Source organism: Mus caroli, chromosome 1 (genome assembly GCF_900094665.2).
Source record: "Mus caroli chromosome 1, CAROLI_EIJ_v1.1, whole genome shotgun sequence".
NCBI classification, from domain to species: domain Eukaryota; kingdom Metazoa; phylum Chordata; class Mammalia; order Rodentia; family Muridae; genus Mus; species Mus caroli.
In genome coordinates, this window is record NC_034570.1 from 42,138,966 (window position 1) to 42,153,944 (window position 14,979).

Genomic DNA, 14,979 nt, shown 5'->3' on the forward strand with positions numbered 1-14,979 from the left:
AATCATCATACCTTACAAAGACAACACAAAGAGAAAATGTAAAACCAAATCAGAGGTGGGTCAATGTCCTCATGGAGTGTCTTTGTGGTTCTACTTCTGGAGACACCACGTTAGGATAGATTTGACATGAGAGGCAGGATGGGGCCTTCTCTAGGGACTCCTCTTGAACTCTGACTTAGCTCAGCTGGCTAATTGGCTTAGCCTTCCTCATCTGACAAACTTAGGTTTTAAAAACAGAACCAGAGGAGGGCCATTGGTCTGGAGTAAAGGTTATCAGGATAGTAAACAAATTTCCTAAGCCTTCTGTTGAAAAATACTCAGTGGGGCAGACCTGGCTTTTCCTGTTCTTGGCTGCATCTGCTGTGAGCATAATAGGCTCATTTAAAGTGAAGGGTTTGCCTTGAGATCAGAGCTTAGGGTAGATTCTGTAGTGCAGTGATGATCATAGATGCTCTCTCCTTTCTTTCCAACCCATGACCAGTTTTGCTTTACAAAGTTGAATTAAAAGTGGAAGATGGTGGTTTAGTAAGACATCTTCACCGGCCGGGCGTGGTGGCGAACGCCTTTAATCCCAGCACTTGGGAGGCAGAGGCAGGCGGATTTCTGAGTTCGAGGCCAGCCTGGTCTACAAAGTGAGTGCCAGGACAGCCAAGGNCCAGGACAGCCAAGGCTACACAGAGAAACCCTGTCTCGAAAAACCAAAAAAAAAAAAAAAAAAAAAAAAAAAAAAAGACATCTTCACCTTATTCTCTAACACTAGACAGTTCCCACTTCCCGGGTGCCTCTGTGCCAGGGAGCTGTGACTGCCTGGTTTTCTGTATTGACACAGTGCTGTAAAGTGACATAGTTGTCACTTTACAGAGCAGTGATAACTTTTTTTTGGTGAATGAAACTTCCCCAACATGCAGAAGGAGGAAGTGGCAGACCACTCTATCTATTGTTCATGTTCCTGTTTCGCATCTGCCCTCTGAATGGTACACGTATGAGAGGAAGTCCCAGACCCAGACACTGTGGCCATCAGATTTTAAACGTCTAGCTTGCTGGATCAGAAATTACACTTAGGACCCAGATGCTCTGATGTTACGGCATAGGCAGCGAGGAACTCACTTTTCAAATGTGTCTATTGGTATTGCACAAGCCACTACCCTTCTCATTCATCACCAACACAGGATCCTACAGAACAAGGGCATGGCATGGAGCTAGGCCGTAGCTAGATGGCTTATCTCTCGAAGCTCCTCTAATCAGTCCTATGCCAAACTGGGTGACTAGAGCAGATTATAGAGCCATGGGGTACAACTTCTGCTGGCCTCATTCCACGCTGTGCAGGCAGTAAAAACATGGCTATAAAATCTTGAACTGCAACTCTAGGCCATGTCACAGAGTTATGACATGACTGGTAACTGGAGCAACACTGGTCAATTAGAAGGGAGGCCACTCTTTGTGGGAGGAGCATGTCTGGCAGTCTTTGAATTAAGAATAAGACACAATGTCAAAGGCCATGGTCCAAATTAAAAGAAGACCTTGGCACAAGGAAAGGGTGGAGAGAAACCCTCTGTTGCTCACAGAAGAGCATTCCTACAGTGTCCTGTGGATTAAATGCCCACAGGGTCTGAAATGGCATAATCAAATCAATTATAATACTGTACCAAACATATAATATTTTACCATTACGTAATATATGAATTATCCATTACTACATAAAATAAATTATCCTAGCTCAAAACAACAAACTTATGACATAGTTCCTGAGTATCAGTAATTAAGTGGAGCGTCTAGATGGTTCCCTCTCAGAAGGCAAGTGCTGGGTGCGGAGTCAGGCAGTCAAGGTTTTCAAGAGATAGCTGATTTAAATGATTGCTGTCAGGAGGCTGTTAAGCCCAAGTTGCATGTATCCAAAGACCACTAAGGAGCCAATTCCAATGTAAAACACCTAAGGGTCTTTATTGTGAGCAAGGTCTCTCTCACCATCGTAGTGGGTCAGAGTGAGAGCCCTGAGTCTAGGGGTTCAGGATTTGTATTTCGGATACAGAAAACTTGGGGCATGCATCTATACGGGTCAGCAAGTTAATATTTTAAAAACTACATTTCTGCTGTAATCCGTAGGAACTGAAGATGAGAACGAAGCCATGGGACCAACAGGATGCATAAGTTACTTATTCTCTGCGGGATGTCTTGAGTTATCTTGACCCTGCTATTGTAGCCTCACTGGCTGTTGCTAAGGGGGATGGGTTGTCATAGGGTACTTGCTCAGGAGGACTCTGATTTTCTTCCTGGAACTGGAGTTTAGCCCCTGGCCTCGAACAAATGGAGTTTCTTTTAAAAAAAGGAATTGGTTGGGCTTTACAAGGCCTTAGTCCCTCACCCCGTGGACTTTTCCACATGTTGACTGAGCATCCTCATGATAGGATATCTGCCTTTCCCTAGAGCAAATGACTCAGTGGCAAGGCACAAGCTGCAGTGTTTCTTTATAGTACTCTTAAACACACACCCTTCCTTCTGCCAGATGCCATTCATTAGCAGGCATGACGGAGTCAAGTGTGGGTGGAAATCAGTTTTGTCTTTTGAAAGAACTGTTGCAGAATGTGTGGACAGTGTTGAAACCCTGCCCTCATATGCAGTATCTACCCAGGGTGTCACGAAATGCAGTATAGTCAAGACTGGCTACGGGATTTGAGAAGCTCATTGCAAAATAAAAAATATAGAACTCCTACATAGGCAGTGTTAACCATTTCAACACAGTGACAGAACATTAAATCAAGTGTTACATGCTCAGTGATGGGTACAGCGACCAAGCGGTGGGCTTTGAATCCCAGGCCCACTGTTGAATAACTAGTAATTTTCAGGAAAGCAATTTACTATCTCTGAACCTTAACTTCCGTTTCTCTAAAATGGTCACGCTTAGTTACGTTTCCTATCAGTTGGGATGCTTCTGTTTTAGAACAATGAATGAAGTCCTTCCTTTGTGTGGCTTACTTGGTAACACTGCTATTATAATGATAACCTTTCAAAGGTTTCTGGCGTTAGTGAAGAGCTGGTGAAGACTGAAGTTTGGTTATTTAGCTACTGGTCATAAACACCTCGAAGCAGGGACAGCACCTCCTGGGCTGGGCAGCCCCTATATTACCGTCCCTCCAGCGAGGATTCACATGCTAAGGAGTGTGAAACACGAGTCCTGTACACTACCGGAAGAATCACTAAGAAGATATATTTCTGAAATGGCATGTTTTAAAGCATTCGAACAGGCAGACTGCCTTTCCCTAGAACAAGTGACCCAGCGGCAAGGCACAACAGGCATTCTGTTGTGAGAAAATCCAGATAGGAAGATTGAAGTTTCGCTGGTTGTTTCCAGGGGCATCCATCAGCACAATATAGAAACTGTTTCTGTTAACGCGTTCCTATTAATAACTCAGAGGATGAGACTGAATATTAAACAGAAACCTTCTCACAGCAATATTCTCTTTGAATGACTCAAAAAAAAAGCTAGGAATATTTCTTAATGAAGTCTTCATTGTAATAACAGCAAAATAATTTTTATAAAGCATTCTAGTGCCAAGCTAACTTTTTGTCTTCTTCCCCCCCTTTTTTTTAACTAAAATATTGTATATGTGTTAGTGTATCGTGTGCACCCAAGGAATCTAGAAGAGGGTGTTGGATACCCTGGAACTGAAGTTAGAGACAGTTATGAGCCTCCACGTTGGTACTGTGAACCCAACCCCTGCCCACACAGCAGTATCAGAGCATCTTTCCCGACTACACCCCGCCCCCCATACTCTGTCTTCTTTGTTATGCAGATGAGCCCTGTGAGGTGAACAATAACCCAACTGAGGCTATGCAAAGTGCCAGCTACTTCTCAGTATCTGATGCTCCAGGATCACAGGACAGAGGTTCTAATTTGTGCAGTGTAAGTGGCCTTTGTAAGAGGCCTAGGTGCTGCTCTTTCGTTTGGACGGACAGCTCAACGGAAGTACTTGGAGGAAAGAGCTATGCTCCTTTCAAAAACAAATTAACAGCACAAGAGCAGCCAGGTAAAAGGGTGGTCAGGCTTGTTCTCCTTATCTCTAGACTGAGTTCCCTTCTCAGCAATGATCTTCTACTTCTCAGGGAACTTCCTTATTTATTCCTAATCCAAAACTAGTTCCTAAATATGAAACAGCGATGAACATACATTAGAGATGAAACCCCTGGATGCTCTCCTCCCACTTCATTCCCCCACCCCCTCATCCTACTCCAGCAACCCTGATGTTCTGTTGGTGATCTCTTTCTCTTTGAGCACCACACAATCGAGTGGCCTACAGTGGGGTTGACTTTCTTAAATCCCTCTGCAAGTTTTTTTGTTTTGTTTTGTTTTTTTAAAAAAGAGATTTCAACCTCATTTGACAGGAGAGATTTTAAATTTTACAGTCAGTTCAATCAATTACTTATTAGATATAAATAAACTTCAGTGCATCAAAGCACATACTAGTTCCCTGTGGGTTTCTGAGTTGGCCTGAGTTGTTTGTTCTGTGGTCTTTCTAGCCTAGCCCAGCACAGAGAGCCACTGTTCTAGGTGACATGGAGCCATGTCTTCTCTTTCTTCTCTTCCGGTCCTTGCCACTCCCCTCTTCTTCACTGTCTGTCTTCAATTCACCTCCTGTCCACTGCATATCAACAAAGACTTCCATAGCCTTGGCTTGCTTCTTCTGCCTCATTCCAACTCTATCTACTTACAGGGAATCTGCCAGGCTTTTGCCTGGTTGCTTGGCCTTTCCAGGGCTCTGTTCTCTAATTCCACAGAGTATTGGAGCTTCCCCTTTCCCTGTCTTCTGGCTTTTCATAGGCCGAGCCAGTCGGAGGCATAGGAGATTGCAAGTTGGGGGAAAGCTGGGAGTTTTCACTTCCTCTTTTTTATGTGGGCTTTCCTGGCAGCCAGCAGCTGCTTTTCTGACTCCAGTTGCTTTCAAACAGCACCTTTTACATCTCAGCATTTGCCAAGACTTTTTGCACTCGTTTCTAGGCTCTCTTAACATCTTTGCAGGTATGGTGGCAGAGGTATTTGGGAAACTGAGGCAGGAGGTTTGCCGTTAAGTTCTAGGCTAGCCTGGGCTCCATAACAATTACAAAAGCTAATCAAGGGTACACAGAAAGAGCCTGCCTCAGACAAAGCAACGACACAAAACAACCAGTGGTCTGGAGAGATGACTGAGTGGTTAAAGGTGCTTGCTTCTTCCAGAGGAGCTGAATTTAGTCCCCAGTATCCACATTAGGCAGCTAACAGCTGTCTCTTACTCCAGTTCCAGGGGATCTAACACCTTCTTCTGGCTCTCCCCACGTACTGCACACACGTGTGCATATACTCAGGCACACACACAGACACACGATATTAAACAAACAAACAACAACAACACAACACTCACAGATAGATGACACTTACCATCTTAACTTCAGCCCAGAGGAGTTCATGGTTCATGTATGAGCTTAGTGGTCCCACATGAGATTCTGGCACTAGGGCAGAGATTTATGAGGTGGTGTGGTCACACAAATGTGTGTGTTACTTTCCTGTGATAAAAGGCCCATGGCTTCAGACTTCCACTCTGATTTGGGTCTGAGCATACATGGTTACTGTAATGAGTCAGAGCCACACTACCTCCCTACACACACACACACACACACACACACACACACACACACACACACACTCACACACACACACTCGCTAGAGCATGTGGGTCCAGGGTAACTAATATTGCTCATTCATTTGGCCTTTGCCATGGCTTGTCAGAAACTGGACTCCTGTTCATTATTCTGAGAAGTGTTCAGCTGTGAAATAAGTACTGGGAGATGAAATATAATTGATCCTGAACCTTTGTGAGCTCTCAATCCTGTGTAAGCAAGACATAAGTATTTAGTGACCCAATACATCTTTTTGAGCTTGAAAGTTCATAGATTAAAAGTGCTTATGAATTGACTTGGGCAAGAAGACGAGGAATATCTATGTATTGGCTCTGAAGTGAAGAGAAAAACTATTATGGCCTGTTAAAGAAGCATTAGTGATGAACTGATTGTGATCAGCTGAGCACAGCTGTTTCTACAAAAAGGAGACTTTTCTAACGTCAAGGTGTGAGAATGTATAACAGAAGTATGGGAAGTATCCAATGAATTCAAAGATTTTTTTCTTAATTAAAAAGGCAAGTTTAATTTTAATCATTCTAGCTATTTGTTGTATGTTTGCTTTCGGAAATAAGATATTGCAGAAAAAATATTCTTGGGGCATTCTATAACAAAAGTTAATCTTTCAAACTGAGGGGTAAAAAGCTATGTAGGAAGTTTGAGGGAAGAGAGTGAAGACACTGGCATCCACTTATTCACTCACCCACGCATGTAGCAAGCATTATTAATTCCTTACTGTCTTAGTCAGGCTTTTCTATTGCTGTGATGAAACAGCATGACCAAAAGCAACCCGGGGAAGAGAAGGGCTTATTTCCTTTTACACTTTTAGTTACACTTCCAGGTAACAGTTCATCACTAAAGGAAGTTAAAGCAGGAGCCTGCAGCAGGAGCTGATGCAGAAGACATGGCCGGGTGCTACAGGCTTGTTCCTCATGTCTTGTTCAGCCTGCTTTCTTATAGAAGCCAGGACTGTCATTCCAGGGGTGGCTCCACCCACAGTGGGCTGGGCCCTCCCATGTCAATCACTAATTAAGAGAATGCTCTACAGGCTTGTCACAGCCTACTTTTGGTTGGTTGGTTAGTTGGTTGGTTTTTCAAGACACAGTTTCTCTGTACAGCCCTGGCTGTCCTGGAACTTACTCTCTAGACCAGGCTGGCTTCTGCCTCCCAGTAAAGTAAAGCAAAATCTTTACTCTGCTGTGAGTAAAGATTCTGCTTGCACCACTGGCTGAACCTAATCTTATGGAGGCATTTTCTCAGTTGTGGTTATCTTCGCTCAGATGACTTTAACTTATGTTGAGTTGGCATAAAACTAGCCAGGACACCTATTATATTCTAAGAATTATGTTAAATATAGGAATTAGGGGGTGAAAGACATGGTTCTGCTCTGGATTGTCTCAATATAGTGAGGCTAATAATTGATTGTATAATATATTTTATCAGTTCTTTAAGAATTTCATGAATTTGTTTTGATTATATTCTCTGCTCCCCAACTATTCTCATATACACCCCTGTTCCCTACTCTGTGTCCTTTTAATTTTTAAATCCATCAAGACCAATATGTGCAGCTTAAATTTTCTTGCATGTGTAGCTCTCCATTTGAGCACAGATGACTTACCAGGGACTCCAGTCCGAGAAAATTGACTATCCTTCCCACCATGGCTACCATTGGCCAATAGCTCCTCATCTAGGGGTGGGGCTTCATGCCCAATCCCTCTTTCAATGCTAAGATTTTGTATGGTTTGGATTTCCACAGGCCTTGTGCCTGCTGTCACAACTTGTTAACAGTGAGTAAACAGGTAATTTATTGTGGCATGATACACTCTGAGATAGAAGCACAGGGTACTGTTGGAACACAAGAGTATTCTGGTTTTGTTATTTGTTTTTTGGTTTTTTGGGTTTTTTTTTTTTGTCTGTTTGTTTGTTTGTTTTGTCTTGGAAAGTGGGAGTGTCAGGAAGTAATGTTTTCCAGAATGAAAGAGTTGGCTGTAGGACAAGGGCAGGAACAGCATCCCACGCAGCAGAAACAGTATATGAAAAGGCAAGGGTAGAGAGTCCCCAGTGATCAGAGAGATGGAATAATTCAGAGTAAAATCACTCAGCGGGGACTGATGAGGGCTAAGCTGAAGAAAAGCACACAGCACATGTGCTCATGGCTAGAAATGGAATGCCCTGAAGCTTTATCGTGAGAAAATGCAGCCATGAGCATCTAGAGAAGTGAGCTGGGATCTAGGGCAGCTGGTAGGTAGACCAGCAATGAATCTCATCCCAGAGCAATGAGATTCAGAAGACAACTCACAGAGGGCAAGAATGATATTCACTTCAACTTTGATGACTGGGTCGATGATGCTGTGGCTCATCACCACGAGGAGGAAGGAAAGACTCAGGCTGTGATGGGCAGAAATGATGGTTTCTCTTCTCTTGTGTGTCCTGGGTACCTGTGAGTTCCTGTAGATGACGCTGAGTTTAGGATAGAAGTGCAGCAAATGCTCGAACCCTGGGAACCCCAGCTAAGAAATACAAATCTGGAAGTCAGACATAGTTGGTGAAATAGAAGAAATGGAGCAAAGACCCTAAAGGAGAACTGGCATTTAAAGACTCATGAAGGGGCCTTCAAAGGATAAATGCTAAATGATACTGAGAGAAAGTAATGAAGATGGCAAGAGAGAAAGAGCAGAGGGTCACGCGGGTAGCAGTGAAGCAGAGAGGCACTGTGACAGAGCAAGTGGGTGAAATGATGCCTGAACCCAAAGCTGCCTCAAAGATGTGTTGACTGAAAGACCTGTGAGGACACTGGGAAGCTCACTTTAATGACGTCATAGGCAGAAAGGACTGACGGAAAGGAGATGGGGACATAGACAGAAATCAGAAACCAAACTTGTAAACACTTCACTGGAAGGAGAGAGAGTTTTTAAGACCGAGGCTCCTTTTTCAGCGAACATAAGAACTCAACTTTGTTTGTTCCAAAGTGACACAAGATGAAGCCCTTTCTATGTGAGAGGACCACAGCTCAAACTTCTGGGTGCTTCCCTCACCCAGAAGACTTGTTTTGTTTTGACCTTCTGTTATATATTAAAAGCAAAGCCCCTTACCCCCCACGCCAAATATATTGCTAGTATAATAGAATATATCTACTCTCCAAGGTATTGACAGGCCCTACCAGTCATTGAGGTTACAGGTACAGATTTCACCTAGACACCCAGCACCTAACAGGGGCTGAGGTGAGGGGTATAGTCTTTTGACTTCAAAGCAAGACATCATAGATAATGTGTCAAGCGGAAACCCAGTGGAAGTCACCTTCACTGTCACAATAAGCTTAGAAAGCAGCTGCTCAAAGAGATCAGTGAAATGGCTCAGTGGGCAAATCCCCTGTCTAAAGGGCAGTGGCCTGAATTCATCCCCTGGAACCCACATGAAAGCAGAAGGAAAGGACTCTACAGAGGTGTCCTTTGGCCTCCATACATGTAGCACATGCATGTGCGTGCATACTACACACAATAATACTATACAGGAAAATGGGAAATAAACAGCTTGTGAAGACGCTGTATACATTAGTTTGGTCCACTGTAATGAAAACAGTGAAGACAGGGGACTTCAGCAGCTAACACTTAGTTTTTGTGTTTCTGGAGTCTGGGAACCACTGGCAGGGTCTGATAAGGGACATGCTCGGCTTATAGGCTTCCTCACTGTATCCTCACAGGCTTCAGTTTTCCTCTCTTATAAGTGCATTAATTTCACTCACCATTAGAGTTCCTTTCTCGTGACCTCATCTAAATCTAATGACCTCCCAAAGCCCCTACCCTCCATCCCACAGGTGGTTCGAATCTCAACTTACTTGTTTTGGGGAGCAGAATTATGAAGCCCATCCATATACTACATACAGTCTTCATGTGCAAGTGATGGGCCATATTTGAGAGATACATAGCCCCCCTTCCATCTCTATTGTCGTATCTAAAATCTTGCCTGATTGGCTCTTTTGCTCTGGAGTACGTCTGTCAGACTGGCCCAAGGGCCCTGGATACTAAGCCTTAGTAAATTACAGCTTCCCTGGTAACACTCTGCAGGCAGGCCACAGAGCTCCCACTCAGCATCCCACTCCTGTCTCCCTCCCTCTGCTTGCTACCAGTGAGCACAGGGTTTCAGGAAACAGAAAGAACTGCACACATTTCTAAAAGAGATGCTAGAAACATGTGTAGTACAAAAAGAAGATTAGGCCTGGCACTCAGGCAATAGCTCTGCCCAGGTCCTTAGTGTAAGCCCCTGCTAGCCTGAGCTCATTAGACCAAATTCTGAAGAAACAGCTCAGCAAGAACTGGAATTTTCAGAAGGCAACATTTTAGAAAAGGTCAATTCAGTAAACAGTGGTGAAGGCCGTGTCTAGGATGTGTATTTAGACAACTTTAGTATTTTCCATCATAAGATGAATGCATGTTGCATTTTATTAAAATTTAAAAGATTATTTGAATGAAAAGGCATCAAATAAAGCTTGAAATCCCAAAGTCCAGGGGATGTGTGCGTGTGTGTGTGTGTTTGTAGGGGTGCCATTTAAAAGATAACACAAGTGGTTACTATGATAGGTTAAGTCCAAAGATTGTGAGACCAAATATCTTTTTAGTCATTCATTTTTGAGTATACAAACTTTGATATTTAAATGTTTTGAGGGAGGAACATAAACATAATCGCCTAAACCCTCCCCACCCATAGCTGAATCCTGTTCTTCCAAAGTGTGTGGGTCTAATGTAAAGTGTTTGAGATAGCATATAAGGGTTTGTTTCTGTGCATGGTGAGAGTCCTGGAGAAGGCTGGGAGAAAAATCTGTGCTTCCACTTTGTGGAAACTAGAATAGTACAAAGGCAAGGGAGTTACAGCCAAAGGTTGAAGTGGGACCTTTCACTCCTGTGGTCCCAGAGCCTACATTTATCCTCATCCTTCCAACCTTTGGACAGGACCAAACACACACAGTTGGGCTGCCATACACACAAGTTCTTCCATCTTCTGAATAGAATGGTTAGGACAGGACATATTTAGGAAAAAAACTGTATTTGTTCTGGATATGTACAGATTACTATTATTTGCTACAGAATATAGTGTGGCACTCATTTGCATTACAAGGATAATGTATTAAGTATTGTAAATCGTCTGGAGATGAAAAATGTACAGGGAGAGGTGCATAGTTAATTCCATGTCACTTTTACCTAAGGAAATCCTGGTATCTCGGGGGTGCCTGGGATTCCTCCAGGATTTCCAACGCTAGCTGTGCTTCTTGATGTAGGTCAAATGTCATCCGCTCTACACTTTTGTCCTGAGGCAGCAGTGACTGGGACACAAGGAATCCTCAGAGTCTGGGCTTATAATTTAGAGTACCACACCACTAATCAAAGAGACAAGGTAGGACAAAGAGCATTTTAGACCCTAAGAAAATAAACAGAGTGTCTTCCTTGTTAGGGGAGTCTGTATGGTGACTGCTGCATTTGTCTGATAAAGACTCATACAGAAAACTGTGAAGTTATAAAATATGATTTCCAATGAAACAAAATGGTAGACTTTTACAAACATGGTAGACCCTGAACTCCCCCAGGGAGTAGGCAGACCAGAGTAATGAGAACACTGAAAGAAAGCAAACACTGTGAAGCCTCCTAGTACTCTGGAGTGGGAAGGGCTTCAGCGGGTGAGCAGCATCAGTATTATCTCAGGTGTGAATTTAAGATCTGTGAATCTCTGTATGGCTCACGCTCAACAGATGTGGAAGCTGAGCCTAGCAAGAAGGTTCTTGAGAGCCTAGGGCAGACAGAGTCCCCTGCTCCTCTTATCTCTCCTGCCCTGAATGGGTTTCTGGAGACTGATTTAGCTTGTGTCTTGTGGGAAAGTAGGTTATGTGTCTACTCAATAAAAGCTATGCTTGTTTTAGGGAGTCAGCTTTCTGGGCAATGCTCTGGCCACATGGTCTAGTTCTTCCATGGCATAAGATTATGTTTGCTTTAACCCCCCCCCCCTCCACACACACACTTTATTTGATGCTTAAATGATCACTACTGTGAATCCATCAGCAGTTCTCGCTTTTGATTTACTTCATTCTATGGGATTAAAAAAAAATGCTCTGAAGTTTGTGAAAATCTTAAGGCTGAGATTATAGGCTGCCCATTTTGCCTAAAATAACGATAACCTGTGAGATCAATTCTTCCTTTAAAAAATACGGACTGAGTTTCTGGTGTGCTCACAGGCTCAGGATGAAGGGTGAACTGAACAGACACAAATCTCATCCTAAGGCTCTCCTTATCGTGCGCAGGGGTCAAGATAGTGAAGGCAGCTGGACTGATGAGCTGGCTCGCTGTTAACCCTCAGCCAATGAGCGAGCTTGCTGGTAACCCTCAGCCAATGAGTGAGCTTGCTGGTAACTCCCCTCCCCCCTCTCCTATTTCTGGGATAAACTTTGGCTGACTTTGTCACTAGGTTTGTCACTAGGCTTAAGGTATTTTTGAAACTCACAAATGTCTTTCTCTTTCTTCTACGGTGGTAAGTGGAATGAATAAAGGCATCGGATGTAAATGCGTTTAGTTTTAGGGACTGGAGATGACATAAAATACAGCTTCATATATTGACTAAGTCGGTTTTCATTTGCTATAGATAGCCACTATTTTTCACTTAGTCACTGTAACACGACCCTAGACCTTACCACAACTGACTCTATGATAGAAGTACCATTCAGGCTGTAAACTTAGCTCGTAGGCAGCACTATCTGCCAAAAGTAAAAGGCCTAATTCCTCAAAGTACATTTAGTGCTGAAGAAGTCTTTCTGGCTGTTAACTGAAGTATGTCAACTCAGAACGTGGTTCTTGCGCTTAAAAGCTCACCCTGAGAAAGGCTAAATGCTACACTGGCACCCCAAACACCCAGTCTAGGCAACGGCTGGCTACTAAAGACTTCCTATTGGCTTAACCCCATGCCTGAGCACTCTTCTCTGACGAGTACTCCACAGCAGCCAAACTATATTGCTGCTCCTTGCAGCCCTCCTTACGTCTCCTCAGCAGTGACTTGACAAGCTCCCCAGTTACTACTGGAAAAAAAAAAATGAACGTGACCACTTAAAAAGACTGGGACAATCTAATCACTTTCCAGGTTGATTCACAGTTCCACCGAGAGGCTTTGCCATGATATTGCTAACTTGCCACTACCTGAGAGGAAATAAAAAAAAAAAAAAACAAAAACCATTTTTTTTTTTTTTACTAGTTGAAACGACAAAATGCTAAATTATAAAATGTCAGGAGAAAAGAGATTCAGCAATTTGAATTTCTGGCAAGAGGTTTATAATTCATTTGAAGTTCAGAGTAATCTGGGTCAGACAAATCCATTTCTGGAGGAAAAAAAGTATACTTTGTATTCTGTAACGGTGTGCTGGTTCTCAATTACATTGCTCCATGTGTGTGTTTTTATAAAGAATAATTGCTTTTTTTTTCATTTTTATTTTTAGGAAGAATTTTTCCAGGATATGGGAATGTTCTAATTGCATGGACCTAGTGTTTTCAAACTGAGATGTCTAATCTGCTGGCCTATTATCTAGTCATGAAGGTCAACATTTAGGAGAGTCTAAGTAGACAGTGAGCGACCTAGAGCCGTCAAGTTCAAGTTGTATTTGGGGTATTTTTGAACTTCTCTCTTTTTATCACCAGAAGTGTTAGTGAATTTTCTGTTTCTTATTGCCATTTATCTACAGGATTTTTTTTTTTAAGTTTATAGCTGAGAGTTGCATGTTTACTGCTGAGTCTCAGAGGCTGAAAATTCCTTACAAAGATTAAAAACAAACAAAAACAAAAAACAAACTACCTAACCTGACTTCAAAGAACACCATAAACAGTAAGCACATATCAAAGTGCTCTTTAACTACGGAAAACTTTTCTTCTGCATGAGAACATTTAAGAACCACTAAGTTAGCCAGTTGGTGGCGGCACACGCCTTTAATCCCAGCACTTGGGAGGCAGAGGCAGGTGGATTTCTGAGTTCAAGGCCAGCCTGGTCTACAAAGTGAGTTCCAGGACAGCCAGGGCTACATAGAGAAACCCTGTCTCGAAAAAACAAAAACAAACAAACAAACAAACAAACAAAACAAAAAAACCCCACAACAACAACAACAACAAAAACCCCACTAAGTTAGTGCTTCAGGTATGTGGAGGACTATGAAAACAACATAATAATTTCAGGTGACAATAGCTCACAGATAAGAAGCCTGCTAAGGAGAGGAAGCAAGCCAGGAGGGAAGAGGCAGAACTCAGAAGCCAGAGGCTGGAGCCACACTGAGTACAATCTCTGGATGTTGCTGTGTGTGATGGCTATTCCTGGTTGTCAACTTGACTATACCCAGAATGAAATACAATCTAGAAGTGGGGTGCTCACCCTGTGATCCAGATCTTGAGGCTGGAAGACACAGGTTTCTGACCTGGTTCTTGGCATGGAGATCTTGAGGCATAGTGGCCATGAAAAGCTTAGACTCAGGCAAGGTAGTACACGCCCTTAATCCCAGGAGACTGAGGCCAGGAGATCTCTGAGTTCAAAGTCAGTCTGAGATCCAGGCATGGTGGTACATCCTTTAATCTAAGACACACCTTCTGCTGGAGGCCTACAATAAGGACATTGGAAGAAGGAAGATTCACTCCTCTTGCTTGCACTTACTTGCCAGCTGAAACACCTAGCCTTGTGGGGCTACTCGATTCTTTGACTTCCCATCCACAGCTGCCCAGTGTTGGGTTAGTTGGACTACAGACTGTAAGTCATAACAATATATAATATATTAATATATAAGGGAAGTCTATCCATAAATCTGCAACTCTAGAGAAATGTGACTAATACACTGTGCTTATCCTTTTTCGTTTCACTATCTCTAAATTAGTATAAGGACAATAGTCCTCTCTTGTGAAGGTTGCATGAGACAGCATGTATGTGAAGCCTCAGAAATGTTCTTCAGGCCAGGAGGTTCTCTGTAACGTGGTTCTTTTTTTTTTTGAGTAGGAAATTGTTTTGGCTAGTCAACGTGGTACACAAACTAGAGTTACCTTGAAGAAGGAAACCTCAATTGAGAACAATGCCTCCATAAGATCTGGCTGTAGGATATTTTCTTAATTAGTAACGTTGTAGAAGGGCCCATCCCATGGTGGCGGTGCCATCCTTGGGCTAGTGGTCTGGGCTCTATAAGAAAGCAGGCTGAACAAACCATGGGGAATAAAGCAGTAAGCAGTACCCTTCATGGCCTCTGTATCAGCTCCTGCCTCCAGGTTCCTGCCCTGATTGAGTTCTTGTCCTGACTTTCTTGATGATAGACAGCAATATGGAAGTGTAAGCCAA